General features: G+C 37.2%; 1 protein-coding gene across 1 annotated transcript in view; it reads right to left on the reverse strand.

The window, feature by feature from the left end:
* ATRNL1 (attractin like 1) overlaps positions 1-15,452 on the reverse strand; it is a gene marked incomplete at both ends in the record, with an annotated part of 524,731 nt that overhangs the window by 113,375 nt on the left and 395,904 nt on the right. The window lies entirely within an intron of this gene.

A 15,452-nucleotide genomic window follows, 5' to 3' on the forward strand; every position in this document is an offset into this window, starting at 1 on the left:
CATTTTCCAAAGCTGTTTTATATAATGTACTCAAGAGTTTGCTCCCAAGATACAGCTACAATAATCACACCAGAAATTCTGTTTGTAAATTCCATCATGGTGCAGCTGACTATAAAACTGATCCTGTTAAATTTTATGAATATACTTAACTGCAGCTTCCTACTTGCTTTTAAGTTTGATGGAGTACTTTCAGAAGGACAGTTCTGCACATGCATTTGTTTGAAAGATTAGAACTCACATTACATTATTCACACTACAAGTTAATATATAGCAATGATTGTCATTAAATATGACTTATCTGTTGGAAGAGTTGAAGAAGAAGAGACACTAGTTACATGAGAACAAACACAAAGCGATTATTAAGACTAATCAGAAGACATATTGGAAAGATACTACTCAATAAGGGCTCAGACTCCATGACCACCTCTGTTGTGAAAGCAATTAAAGCATTCTTTTAACACACTGATGGTTTTGTTCATATAGCTTAGTGATCAAACATGTTTAGGAGAAAGGTATTTGGGATGACTCACTCTACAGTACCCGAGAGTACACAATTCTGTCATCTCTGGTTGACAACCAGAGCCAGTAATAAGATACAGTTGATGCTATTCAGATGTTTGTATGTATCAATTACATTTGTTAACATACCTGTCGACCTAAAATATACAGTCTAGACACTTAAGAACTAAAATCTGTCAATAAATCACTGAAAGAAGATGATGCCTTTATGATGTGGCAGGGATTTTTTTTTTTTTTTTTTTAGTCAGTCAGATGAACACACCTATTCCAAAAAGGAGGTACTGTCTATTTAACTGAAACTTTATTATTATTAAGAGTAGTGGCTAGCCTATTTCCCAAAGATGGAAAATGGAAAAAAGAAAATACATGCTAGGGAGAAAAGCTGCACCTGCCTGTACTACCTGGTAGGCTTCAGAGGAGACACTAGCAAAAAAGTACTAACATGTACTAAAGAGAGATAATTTTTAATAGTGGGCTCTCTTTAAGTGCAGCTGGCACACACAAATAAGAAAACTATGATTGACATGTTACCAAGAAAAAGAAGAAAAAAAAGCCAGGCAAACAAAATCAGACCTAGAAAGAAAAACATCTTTCTCATTTACCCTCAGTAATAGGTACTTGAAATCTATTTTTTCTTTTGTTTCTTCTTTGAAGAACTAAAATAGCATTGCCAATTTGTACAGCATAGAAAACAGCTTTAGTACCATTCACCTTAACTTTATTGAACTCCAGCCAAGTCATTCTGCATTAAAGAAGAAAGAAGAGAGACTTTCAACAGCTCACCAAGTTTCCAGGCTGCTTTCCATGGTCAACCATTGCTCTTCACACAAAGTTCTTCCTTCAGCATCCCCCAGCATGACTCTACAGCGCTTTTAAGAAAGCCTGCAAATTTGTTATTTATTTGGATCTAGGCTTTTACAGTGCTGTTTCTAATTGGCTAATTGGTCACAGCTGAGAATAGGTAAAAGCCTATAAGTGGGATCTTCATTAACCCTTTCTAGTTTGTTACCCTGTGAACTGGGCCTAGTTTACCACAAATCCTCTTAAAAAACCCCAAACCTCTAAAAACTGAACTCATCTCACCATACATGAGCCACAAACTCATAAATGTATTTTGTAACTGCAAATATTAAATACTTTGCAACTATTTAAACACAATCTTTAAAAAACACTGCACATAGTACACAAAAGTACACGTTGCAGCTACTAAAATGTAAAAGTCAGGAAAAAATTCTGGAATTTACAGGGTGGCATAGGAATAAAAACTCAAAAAATATGTTTCACCAAGAAATATCAACAGAAAAGCAGACATTGACCACTCTTACATGCTGCTACTGAAGAAAGTGCCTTTACAGTAGTTCTTTGATTACATTAACGTCAAAGTTGCTCTAGTTTATGCGGGAAATTTATATCCAACTTTATTCCACGCACACAAAAAAACCCTGAAATCCTGAGCAACACAGACTTTGGGTTTTGCTAATGATTTTCATCTGGTTGAGTTAGTAGAGTGTACACACAGTACTCATAGTAGAGAAAGAATGACTAGGGGACTGCTTAAGCAAATTGGATGTAGAGAAGTCCACAGGACCAGATGGGATACTGAGGGAACTGACCAACATCATAGAGAAAATGCATCTTTGACTGGTCATGGTCATCAGGGGAGGTTCTTGATGTCTGTAAAAAGGTAAATGTTACACTCATCTTTAAGAAGGAGAAGGAGGAAGATCTGGGGAAATTCAGACTGGTCAGCCTAACCTGCTTCCCTGGGAAGACTATGAAGGAAATCCCCCTAAAAGCCCTGTTCTCGCACTTGAAGGACAAGAATTTCATTAGGAACAGCCAGCATGGATTTACGAAAGACAAAGTTTGCCACACCAACCTGGTTACTTTTGGTGATGGTATGACTGCCTCAGTGGAAGACAGCAGTGAACAGCCTTAACCTCAACTTTAGCAAGACTCTCAAACAGATTTCTATGGTATCTTTGTAAACAAAACAGTGAGACATAGGTGGCCTAGGAGTTAGGAGGAATGCCTGACAGTACAGGATTTGTTCAGTCTTAAGAGGAGAAGGCTAAAGTGGGATCTTATTGCTGACTCCGACTATGCCAAGCTTTTCTCACAGTGATAAGACAACAGGCAGCAGAAAGAAGTGCAAGAAGGGACATTCTGATGAGATATTAAGAAAAGGCTTTTCACAATGAGGGCAGTCAAACATTTGAACAGGGGCCAGTGAGTTTGTGGAATCATCATCCTTAGAAATATTCAAAACACCATTGGACAGGGCCCTAAGCAACCTGATCAAAGGTGGCCTGACTTTGTTCAGGGGTTTAGCTCATCCCCAGTCTCTTTGACTGACAGATGACTATAAGAGGGTCCTTCCTACCTAAATTCTTCTATGATTCTATTGTGCACGATGAATGCTGTTTTCTACAGATTAGATTTACTGCCGAATTCAAATTCAGTAAGTAAAAATATTGAATTTCAGCTTAACATGAATGCTCCCAACAAGGATCAGTTCCTTGATCATATTAATATCAAGTCTCTGAAACAGCTGATGAGAAGATGAGGTCTTTAATGTTGTAAATACTCAGCTAACAAATAGCTGCATTCGTCTGTCAGAAGTGCTCACCATGTTACTATCTTAGTGATCATAATGCTGAAACAGAATGGGGCTTGGAGAAGATCTGCACACTGAAGAAGAAAAGCTGGTTAAAGTTAAAACTGGGCAAGCAGAGGTGAGCAGGGGAAAGCAGCTGGAAGACCCTACAATTACACAGAAGATATACCAAACAATGATGAATATAACCCATTGTATGGAAGAGCTTTTCAATTTCTCATTCAGTCCCAGCTCTCATTAAGCAGCATTTCTGAATAATGCTTTCTGCCTTTCCCAGTTGATTTAAAGTTGTCGCCCCATATTCTGGAAGATAATGAGTTGATTGTACTATTTTAACCTCTCAGGGCAACTACAGTTCTATGATATACTTGGACATTTTAAGCCCTTTGAAAAACTATCTGAAACAGAGTAATAGAGTGTACCTGAGTAGCAAAGGCTATTGCAGAGATTGCTGTAAAAACGTCAGACCTACCCTTTGCTTTCTGTGCTGGCTTTCTAAAGAATATAAATTCAAGGTTTCAGACCTTGTCCTCAAAATACTCAGTGGCTAAGATGGCACATCTAAAACACTGCCTAAAGGTCTGTGATCAAACTTTTTTTTCCTCATCTTGCACAACAGAACTTTTTGGAACAAAACCAATTCCAAGTATCACAGGAGACATAAGTTCCTTAGGATTAGGTCAATAATGTTACTGAAATATTACCTGGTCTGCAGACTTTCATAAACTTCCCTATCGTTTACCCCAGATTCTAGACAAGTTTCTCTGACTTTGCCCTCTCTCACATAAATGCAAGGCAAAACATATACATCAAACAAAACAAAGCACGACATCACACACTCCTCCACTAAATGCACTGGGTTTATGCCATTTCCTGTTGTGAATATCAATGGCTATACGCAGTGCATACGCAAATTGTAGCACTATGTCTAGGCTTTGGGAAATAGGGTTTGGGTTGCACGCAAATTTTATCAACATATTACTCAGTGAAGAAGTCACATTAGGGGAGATACAGAAGCAGTTTTGTGCCATTTTATGGATGTGTATTTTGTGCATTTTACGGCTATATAATTGTTGCTCCCAAAGCATCAAAGCGTCTTCCAGTACGTCCCCACATTAATTACTGCTTTCCTTCAGGGTCCTATACTGTTCATGCACCCCTTCCAGTTCTCCTCTTACTTCCTTTTCACCTTAAGCTGTTACATCTTCATATAATTAAAAGAAAGTCACTAATAAAACAGACATCTGGGTTAGAGAAGCTTATTTAAAATCTGCTTTAGCTATTTAATTTGCAAAATAGTGGCAAACTGGTTATAAACTCTTGCTAGATCACAACCACACTGTACTTTGCACTCACTTCAATGGATATTGTCTGTGGAAGTTTCCTACTAGAACAGAAACAGATGCTGTAACTATTTTGTAGAAAAAGAAAATTAAATATTCAGATTGAAGTACTACTTCTACCACTTAATTATATTGGGAAATGAGAAAAATTAATTTTTTTTCAATATTTTATCAAAATATTTCTGCAATTACTCTGCATTTATCCATACACACAAATCCAATATTCCTCAATAGATCCATTAGAGTCGGCATACTATTTCACTAGTCTAGTTTTAATAGTGCTCTAGCAGGTATACATTGTGCTGGATTTGGACCTGGTGCAACTATGCTGTCCCGGTTTCAGCTGGGATAGAGTTAATTTTCTTCTTAGTAGCTGGTAGAGTGCTGTGGTTTGGATTTAGGATGAGAATAATGTTGATAAGACACTGATGTTTTGGTTCTTGCTGAGTAGAGTTTACACTAGTCAAGGACTTTTTAGCTTCTTGTGCTCTGCCAGGTGCATAAGAAGCTGGGAGGGAGCACAGCTAGGACAGCTGGCCCAGACTGGCCAAGGGGCTATTCCATACCATATGACGTCATGCTCAGTATATAAGCTGGGGGAAGAAGAAGGAAGGGGGGACGTTCGGAGTGATGGCGTTTGTCTTCCCAAGTAACCGTTACGCGTGATGGAGCCCTGCTTTCCTGGGGATGGCTGAACACCTGCCTGCCGCTGGGAAGTTGTGAATGAATTCCTTGCTTTGCTTTGCTTGTGCGCGCGGCTTTTGCTTTACCTATTAAACTGTCTTCATCTCAACCCATGAGTTTTCTCACTTTTACTCTTCCGATTCTCTCCCCCATCCCACCGGGGGGGAGTGAGCGAGCGGCTGTGTGGTGCTTAGTTGCTGGCTGGGGTTAAACCACGACATATGCTTTTCTTGGGTTCAACAAGTGAGTGATGGGAGAATGTAACTCAAATACTCATTCATGATTAAGGTACATAGGAGTACATGACAGTAAGTTTTGGAGATCTTTTAATGCATATTCAATTTATGATGTTTGGCTGGCTCTGTTTATAACAAAATGGTAATATATTTTCTTCCTTTTAATATGATTTTAAAATATTTGTCATGCAAAAAAATGAAATATGTACTTTACAGCATCCATATGCCCAGAGGAAAATGATCTCACTGGATCTCATTGCCAAAGTCATGTCAGCACCTCGTGGTGTATTTAGTGGCGATCTTAAAGAGTGTCCTACACTTGTGTGTTTTGTGTTGCGAAACACAAATTATGGTTGTGAGTCACTGGATAATGCTTTTCTTTTCTGCACATAAACTGATATTTAGGTGTGTTCAGAAGGGTACATTCGATTCCTTCTGATTCCTACAATTTGAAAAATTTCTCAGCATAAAATAAACTGCTCGTCTACTTTTCCAAAAGCCCAGTGGCTTTTCCTTTAATAACCATTAAGTTGTTTGTAGAACAGAATAACTTTATCTATTAACTCCAGCTGGTTCAATATTTATACATCTTTTTCAAAGGCCTAAACAGTTGAGACAAGAAGCTGACAGCAAGTGTCCCTTTAAACTTCCCAGTTTCTAACTGAAAGCTGGATAATAAAGATAAGAAAAAGGTCATCTTGCCAAGGATATAGTATAAGAAATAGCACTTGGAAAGGCAAAATTCTACTTTAAATATAATTCCAATAACGTGAATATATACCAAAGATGAAAAAAGGAAAATTTTATTTCATGCATATCTGTTAAAAACTTTACTGCTTCACACTAATGAACAATAATGTTTTACAGTCTTTGTTAAGGGAAGCTCTAATAGATTTGTAAAGTACACTACATTTATAACTGGAAGTGATCACATATCACAAATACTGCTTACTTTTTACAGGAGTTCCTCTTGTAGAGATGGCCCTGATACAAACTTACTGATCTTCCCAATTTCACTGCAGTCTAACTGCCTTTGTAACTTCTACTTTACTGCAGTACACCATCATAATCTTTTGATTTCCAAAAGAAATTGTACAAGGAGAAGGCTCCTTCAGGGCCACTAAAGAATCATACCATTGGACCCTAAATCCTGATTGCGCCCACTCAATATTAGAACTCAAGTTCTAATATTACAGTATTTTCTGTAATAAAAAAATTGTTGAGATTATTACTGGAACTAACACCTCATGCAACGTTTCTATGTCTGCTTTGCTAAAGACAGTGAATGGAATCTATGCCCTATAACTTACATACCCAGCCTCCTCATAGCCTCTTTGAAATTTTGGGTTCCTCACACCAAAGAAGTGATCTAGTCTGCCTGTAATTACTACCATTCCTTTCTAAACAATCAGTGTGAAAAAGGAAACTGCCTTTCACAATATGCAAGTGGAAAAATAGGCCTCCTCCTCTTCCACTGAGAACACAGGGAACAAGGAGGAATGCTATGCAGCATGCTTATATTAAATTCCCCCACTTCTGATGATGGGCACATAACGAGAGCGGGACCCACATTTGTCTTTTGTATGGTAGAGCAGACATCAGAACACTGATCCTGACCCAGGTAAGGTGGAGCTGAACTTCAGGCTCTACTCAATCCAGGGGGCTCATGGTCTACCTAAACAGGAACATGCTCCATCCTTTTTCTTGAAATTGAGCCACCATGCAACCAGAAATTCAAGAGCCATGACGCTCAAACGCAGCAGGCAGAACCAAAGTTAGACATTGAGATGAAAAGAACGTACTCTGGAGCTCTGGATCCTGCCCACAGGGAACATTTTACATCTGCCCCCTTCCAGAGGAGTGCCCAGGTCATGCGAGCTCTCAGATCCCTTCTAATTTGTTCTCTTTTCACCACCTGATTAATCCACTCTTGTAGCTGTAAAAATGAGTGTGTGTTCCCACAGGATGCCTAGGGCTAGGTAGATATAGTCTCCCTTGGTCTCAGTGCTTTCTTACCCCATGGACAAATGCTATTCTCACTATACTGTTGTGCAAAAGGTTGCCATCTTCAAAATTAGTTTAGTTGTAGTCCTGACCAGACATAATATTTCAGTCTTTTCTGTGGACTCAGGCAAAGCTTAGCTAATAACTCTCTGAAAGCGGAGTCTGTAGACCAAGTAGGAAAGTGCCTGCTGAGTTGAGTCGTCTTGGAAAGTAAGCAAACTGGATGGCTCTCTGAAGCTTCAGTGAGGTTTAGGCATCCGCTGTCCAGGGCAGGTGCATTGCCTTCAACACAATGAATTCATATTCATTTCAGACTTTAATTTAGTTTGATAAAAGTTATAGAATGATAAAACTTCAGTGAAAACTGGCATAACCTATTAGATTATCCAACAATACATGCAGGTTGTTAAGTTCTGTGAAGAAAAGCAAAGGCACTGCACTTTTGTCTCCTGTCTGCTGCAGTTTCAATAGGTATTGTTGTTGGCAGGAAGAACTGAAACTCAACTACAGAGCTAGGAAACGGCATGCAGGTAAAGCCTCTGAAGCAAAGCTAAGGACTACAAGTTGCCAAATATCAAACAACACTATACACTAGCCAGTTCTACCTGGAAACATGGGAAATAGCTGGTGAAAAACTGAAAAATCATTTCTGTATCTATTTCTTCTTCTTCTTTCCTTTTAAAGAGAGAAATGCCCTACTTTAAAGATGAGAAACAACTTTTTATCTAAAACCAAAAGAAATACTAAGAAAATATATATAACTAGAAAGAGCAGCCTGTCAGAGAATGGCATGTGCAAATCATGTGCATAGAAAAGCACAGTCAATCAAACCGAGAAAAAAAATCAATCTATGTGCTTTTTCATTATCCTGATAGCATAATTATTTCCATGCTTTGGTATGTTCAGTTTAAACAATTCTGGAAAAATCTCATTGTCATGGATCTGCCATCTGAAGGCAAGATTCCCATAAGCAAGCCTTGTTTAAAGACAAACCTAGAGTTATATACTTAAATATTTTGTCTGGCACTCACTGAATTTTGTATCTATCTACTTTATGAAATAAGATGTTGGAAAAATTGTATTTATTAATTTTAATGAACATAGGACATGTACAGTGTCATTATTCATAACATTTACAGACATCTAAACATTTCTGCTTGAAAACAATGAGAATATTTATTTTGATACTTTCAGTTTGCAACTATGCGTAATACGATAATTTAACAATTTCTTTTCACAGCATGCCAATACCGCTGAAACACCTACATTTAGCTAGTCAGCCAAAATTCCTGCTAATTGTTCCAATTGAGCATGAAATTTGTTGGCAATTTTGTTCAACACAAATCATATATTTCTATCCAAACAATTTCTATAGTCATCTGATTATGCAGTACATGTGCCAAATAAATTTTGTGAAGTGGAAAGATACATTTTTGTCAAAAAAACTGAACAAAATCAGGTTTTCAGAACTAATTGTGAATTCACAGATCCTATAGCTCATAAGCTAATAGGAAGAGGCTTTACTCTCTTGAAATATTAGGACATCAACCTGCATGTAGAGAAACCTCCTATACATCATGTTTCAGGCATTCTTCCAATGTCTGTTTGCCCATGAGGGCAAATTGACTCAACAAAAATAAGCAAGGAAACAAGAGAATGTAGGGATTGAAAATGTGTTTTCTGTAAATTTAGAGACTGGATACATTCCAGAACAAATCTAGAGTTTTTTAAAACTTTAAGTTAAGGACTCTGTCAAAACATCAAGTTTTGAGGTGTTAGTATATATTTTAGCAATAAAACACACACAAAAAATTGGGTCTATATGAAAAAACAAATGTGGCTTATTCCAGGCAGCATTTCTCAGACTACTTTTAGATTTCCCATATGCTGAAGGAGAAATCTATTACTTAGAAATCTTAAAATATTGTTAACTTGATTCTGTGCAAGGAATTGAACATCTATACTCTTTATATAAGATAGGGTTAGCATACACAACACACACAAAAAATCATAGCTGTGACCAGTATGCATGAGCAACTAGATTAGGTATTTGTTCTGAATCACAGGCTCAGAACATTCACACATTGCTAGACATAAATTTAAAGAGAAGCAACAAAAATCTTATGCAAATGTAAAGATACTTAACTGGGCAGAGCTACACTGTTGTATATGTCCACTGAACAAGGAATTAAACAGTGTGAAATCTAAATTCTTATTTCATGAAAAACAGTTCATTATCTGAGGAGGGAGTTATTGCGGGGACGAAACAATGCTGCTTTCAGGTAAATGCTTTTCTCTAATGGAAGAACTACTGAATGTGAATTTTGCGTATGATGTAACAATCCTCACACATAGTATCACAAAAGGATACCCAAGGTGAATCAATCATTTGCAAAGAAGAAAACAGATTTGAAGGTAGGATTTAAAATAAAGTGACTCAGTAGTTTAGGAGAAAGTTTTCCAGATGAACAGTACTGAGGGAGTGGGCAGAGAAAAATGGAGTGAGCCACCAAGGTCAAAGTGTAGCACAAGATAATGGAGTTCTTGAGGCAGTGGACAGCAAATTTAGCATGATCTTTGAGTAATACAGAAAAACAGAAAATATGATCCAATATAGATTCTTCTCTTCAGTGTCAGGTGTATCATCTGAGTACAGTTCTCTGAGATCTATTAGTGTAGGATGCATGGATTTTGAAAGGCTATGAAAATGATAATGCACTGGTTAAGAAAAAAATAATTACATCATGAATACAGACTTCAAGGAGAACGTGGAAGCTATTCCAGAATGGGTTGGAGATCATATTAGGCAGACCTACAGTCATGCAGAGACTGGGGGTCAGAGATGACTTAACAGTTTCTGATCTTGCAAGAAAACTGAGGACGTAAATCAATGAAGATAATAGCAAAAGTGAAGAGAAGGGTCAGAAATATTCAGTAACAGAAAACTAATAGTGCAATGAAGGTAATCAAGGTGTTCAAACAACAGAAATGGAAAATTTTCAGGGAGTATGCGGAAGGAAGGCGGCAATCAGAATAATAATAAAGACAGCTGAAAGGAGAGAAGCTAACGGAGCTATGGGTACATGGTACCTGAGAAATGTTTGTCTAACCTGTTCTAAAACGCTTCCAATAAAAGAAATTCCATCACCTCCTCAGGCAATTGCTTCCAGTGATTCAGCTTTATTATGAGAAGTTTTTCCTGATATCCAGCCTAAATCTCCTCTACTACAATTTAAGTCCATTACACCTTTGCTGCCTACAGTGCACACAAAGAAAAAAGTGTTGCCCTCCTGATTGCTACTAACCTTTTGCATATTTGAAGGTTATTATTTTGACTCCTTGTAATAGTCTGCTCCAATTTCCTTGACTTTTCCTTGTAGTTATATTTTCTAAGCCTCTGATTGCTCACATTGTTCTCATCTAGATCCTCTCTCCTCTGGTCCTCCTTGAGCTGCAGTGCCGCAGACCAGACACAGTACTTCGTGAAGCCCTTTCCATTGCCAACCAGAGCTTGGCTTACAGACATAACATATGGACAATATGGATAATCCAAACTTGGAATTAGCAAAGGGAAAAAAAAAAAAAAAAAACTTTGCTAGGAAAGAAAAATATTAGTTAGGAAAATGACAATTAAACTCAGGGATGAGAGTTCTAAAAACACCAACTCCTCACATGCACATCCAAAGCCTTCCAAGGGGCAGGTTACAAAAAAACAATGCAACCTTTGTTTCTGAATGACATTGAAAAGAACAAACATGGTATGTGTCTCTAAACTATGTTTCTGCTTCTCTGAGTCCAGCTACAGCTTTTGCAGACCCTGGAATCATTCAGAACAACCTGCAACTTGTTCTATGTGACCATAACTGAACTGGATCACAGGCTGTATCCTACACTAAGCATTACACCCTCAGCACCAACCATGACAAAGATAGAAATGTGGATTAGCCACTGAAATTATCCTTCCCCATCCAGGAGAATGGCTGGTTTTCCCACAAGTAGTGTGGGATAATGTCTAGTTATCCCACTGTATCAATAAAGAATAATCAGATTTGATTGTATTTTAAACAAAATTTATAATAAATAATTAATATAGTATACTAATATCTTCTCTGAAGTTCCCAGAGTTCAGCTCCCCAATAAGCTTGCGTGAGCAACACCTGCAACTTCGTAAATTATATAGCATGACTTTTTAAGTAAGCAAGAAGTGCAAGTGTAATGGTCTTTGATTGTTCCTGTTGACAAATACTTATTGCCTTTATGGTCACTGAAAACAAGATGACCATTCTAGGAACAATTTCATCATTCTCTTCAATAAATTTTTACTTTCTTACAAGGGGACTGAATTTATCCTCTGACACTAAGACTAAAATTAGGAACTGAGAATATCAAGGGGCAATCTGATGACCTGTAACAAACAGTTGGGAAGAGTCTGTTCCTTGATACTAGACATTATGTCATCAGAATAATGCAGGTGTAATGCTGATGAAGCATACAACTAGTTTCATTTTGTACAAAAAAAATGAGGTATGCTTAGGTTGCGGTTTCAAAAATTACTCACTGAGTTATTCAAATTAAACAAGAAAATGAACCCAGCTTAACTGGATTTATTTGTAAAGCAAGCTAAAATGTCCTGACATCTTATTGGCAGGAGAAACCAGCAACAAAGTTTATTAGTATAAGCTTCAATTCCCTAAACCCCACAAACCTCTGGTGCAGGATTTTACTGTGTTTTAATAAGTCGCTCTGATTTCCAATAGTCATTCTTGATATAATGATATCTATTGGTGTCGGTGCATACCTTCCAATTCTTTTACTCAAATAAATGAGAAATAATGGCCAATCTTTGCTTCATACTTATTAGAAGTGCCTGAAGTTCAAAACTTATTTAATGTACCATAAATATTACTTACTGCTTGCTAAAGAAGCAAAGCTAGATTTTATTTCAAATTCAAAATTCTTGAGACCATCTTACCTTGTTAAACATAGAGAACAATCTAACATCTGTGACAATTCTACAGAAAAGGCAGTAACTTGATGGAAAAATGATTGAAAGATTTACTGCATGTTTTGCTGCAGAAATAATTATCAAAAGAACATCGATTTGCAAAAAAAATGGATACCCAAGTAATATTGTAAAGATATCAAATGGATGATCATCATAAGAGCAAATCTGCACTTGGTTCTTATGCAGGCAATAACACATCTGTCTTTACTCCAGCAGATGTAGCACAGTAGATGCTCCTGTCCAGAGACTTAGCATGACCATACATTAGAGTCCACAGTAGTGCCCACCTTATCTCACAGGCTTAAAGAAAGAATCTGTCTGTTTCAAAAAAAACCCCATGGGTTCTGAATGAGCTGAAAAATACCCAGAAGTTAGGCAAAGCAGGACAGAAAAAACATTTTTATTACTTTTCACTTAACATACAGATTAACTAAAATGACTGTCAGCAGCACAGTGGAAGTGACTCTTCAAAAGTGATTTATATTTTGGGGAAAAAATGTTGCCTAAAGGAGGCTTAGAATATGAAAATAGCCTAAATGATTTAGCTTTTGGGATATACTGAGCAGCAAAAAGCAACCAGGTCTGGAAATGGCTTAGATGTCTAGAAAAAAGAAATGAAAGGAATAAAAAACATTTTAACACTGAGGGCACTGAGTGTCAAGAAGCATTGTATCTATTGATCTATGATGCTACTTTAATTTTTTATGAGTCTCATATTGAAAAAATTATGGCGGTATCACATTATTCTCAAACTCTCTGGGCAGGATGGTCTTGGTGTTTTCTTACTCTGCTCCTTAACAGCCTGTGCTATGTGAAACTGCTAACAAGGGGGCCTTAGGAGTTCTTTCTGTTCTTTTACCTGCCCTTGGGACACCGGCCACTTCACTGTAGCCCCCCTTGACTGTTCTCCTCTTGGGATCCAGAGGTTCACTGCCTTGCAGACTTCCCTTCCCCTCCTTCACCGGAGTAACTTTAGGCTGCTCTTGTTCTTCCCAAGAGGGAGGAGGAAGAGTCAGGGGTGGCCTGCCTCCAGCCTCACCTTCCCTTGTAAGAGCTCATGCAGATTTCATTACTTCTAAGTAGGGAAATGGCAATTCTAATGGAAGCAGATGAAGATGCAGATTAGGGCTGGCATGGGTTAAATAGGATAATTGTGCACAAGATTAGTATCACGAGTATCATGCCACAGCAGGAGTAGGTATTGCTTCATAGATTTAGAATTAGGATACTACCATGCTATCAATATCATTAGCAAGGTAGTTGTTGATGTGATACCAAGAGAGGAGGGCAAGAGAAAAACTAAGTTTGATTTCTTCTGTGTTAAGCTGACAATAAGATATTTAATAGTTGATATAAGACCAACATCACAGAATGGATGACAAGATGAGACTTGTTAATGTCATGTTGTGATTCAGTTACACAGAAAGGCAGCCTGAAAAGGTAAAGATTGATGAATAATATGGTTTACATTTGGAAGAGTAAAGGCTATTGCCAATGCCTGAAAACCCACTCAGAGAGCAGGAAACAGGAGGAATATGATACAGATTAAAGTTTTTTGAAGGAGTTAATATCAAGATACTGTCATTTTGATGGCAAAACATTAAGAAAGATAGACTGGCTGGTAAAGACTCCAAAGCAGAAAGAGAGCCCAAAATAACAGAGATTCAACTCTCTTCTGTAATGTTTTCAGGACTTAATTTTAATCTGTTGCAAATTGCTGCTAACTGAAAATAGACCCAAATGTTACCAGTTGTATTGTAAGTATCTAAACTAGGCAATCATTTTAAGTACAGTATTCATACTCTTATTTTTTTAGATATGCTTTCCAAACACTGGGCAAAAACTGCCTTACTACTGCAAACTAAAACTCCACAGTGAAACAGTTGCTCTGGATATTTACAAACAAATAAAAATAATAAAACAAAAGCTAACCAAATGGCATACTGGAATTACCATGTAGATAGTCATATGAATACTGACACGTACCAGACCATCAGTATTAATACAGAACACCAGCTGTACAAAACCACCTTCATGTAAGCCAGATGACATTAATGAACAGCAGTCTTACTATGCAGTTGAGTGGGAGACTTGCAGTAATGTCCGGAACAGTTCAATGATATTACACTGTGCTCAAAGGACCCATGGATCAATACAATGTCATTGGAAGTGCCGGAGTTATTACAATGTCAATAAAAGTATACCAACAATGTCCAAAGTACCAGTGAATAACACACAATCTCAATAAAAGTATGAGGTGAGGGAATGCAATGCACCACCATTAAAATCTGAACCCCTGGTATATCAGTGCAAGATCTCCGCAATGCTGCTGCAACATTTTGAAGAGCGTTACTGTACATTCCTCATTTTTACCAAAAGATCTCTAACTTTAAAAGGTCCCAATGGGCATCAGATATCACAGAATTATTAAAATAGTTTAATGATTCTAACTTAATACAACACAATGAAGTTATAGCTACTTCATACTATCCTATTGTTTAAGCATTGCATCCTGGAAATACATGTGTGATCCAAATTCCCTTCAGTCCTAAAGAGAGCTAAGAATGAAGAACAGAATGGCAACTACAACTTTTAGTGTCCTTTTGCAAATAGAGGATAGACTGGGAATAGAAGTTTAGTATAGCTCTTTCTTTATACATCAAAGGACAATCAATACCCTGAATCACATTCATTTAATGCTCAGCACAATGCTTTGTTTTGATATAGATCAGTATATTGTAATTTCAAGAAAACTTTGAATGGACTTCAGTCTGTGTATAACTCTGTATTAATTAGGAAAAAACACTATGGATAATGAATACTAAACAATTACTGGAAAATGCTAAGCTAGGAAAAAAAAAGCTAATAAAAACTGTAAAATATAATTAAAATATTTTACCATCTACCTCTTTTAGTGCTAAATAAAAGATACGAGAAAAGAAAATGTGGCAATTAACTTGTGATGTTTACTTCTAAAGTTTAATTAAATAATCAGTATGTACAGAATTAGAGTTTGGATGCCTCAGCTCCTACTCATTGCTTCC

This window comes from Platalea leucorodia, assembly GCF_965183815.1.
Source record: "Platalea leucorodia genome assembly, chromosome: 4".
NCBI classification, from domain to species: domain Eukaryota; kingdom Metazoa; phylum Chordata; class Aves; order Pelecaniformes; family Threskiornithidae; genus Platalea; species Platalea leucorodia.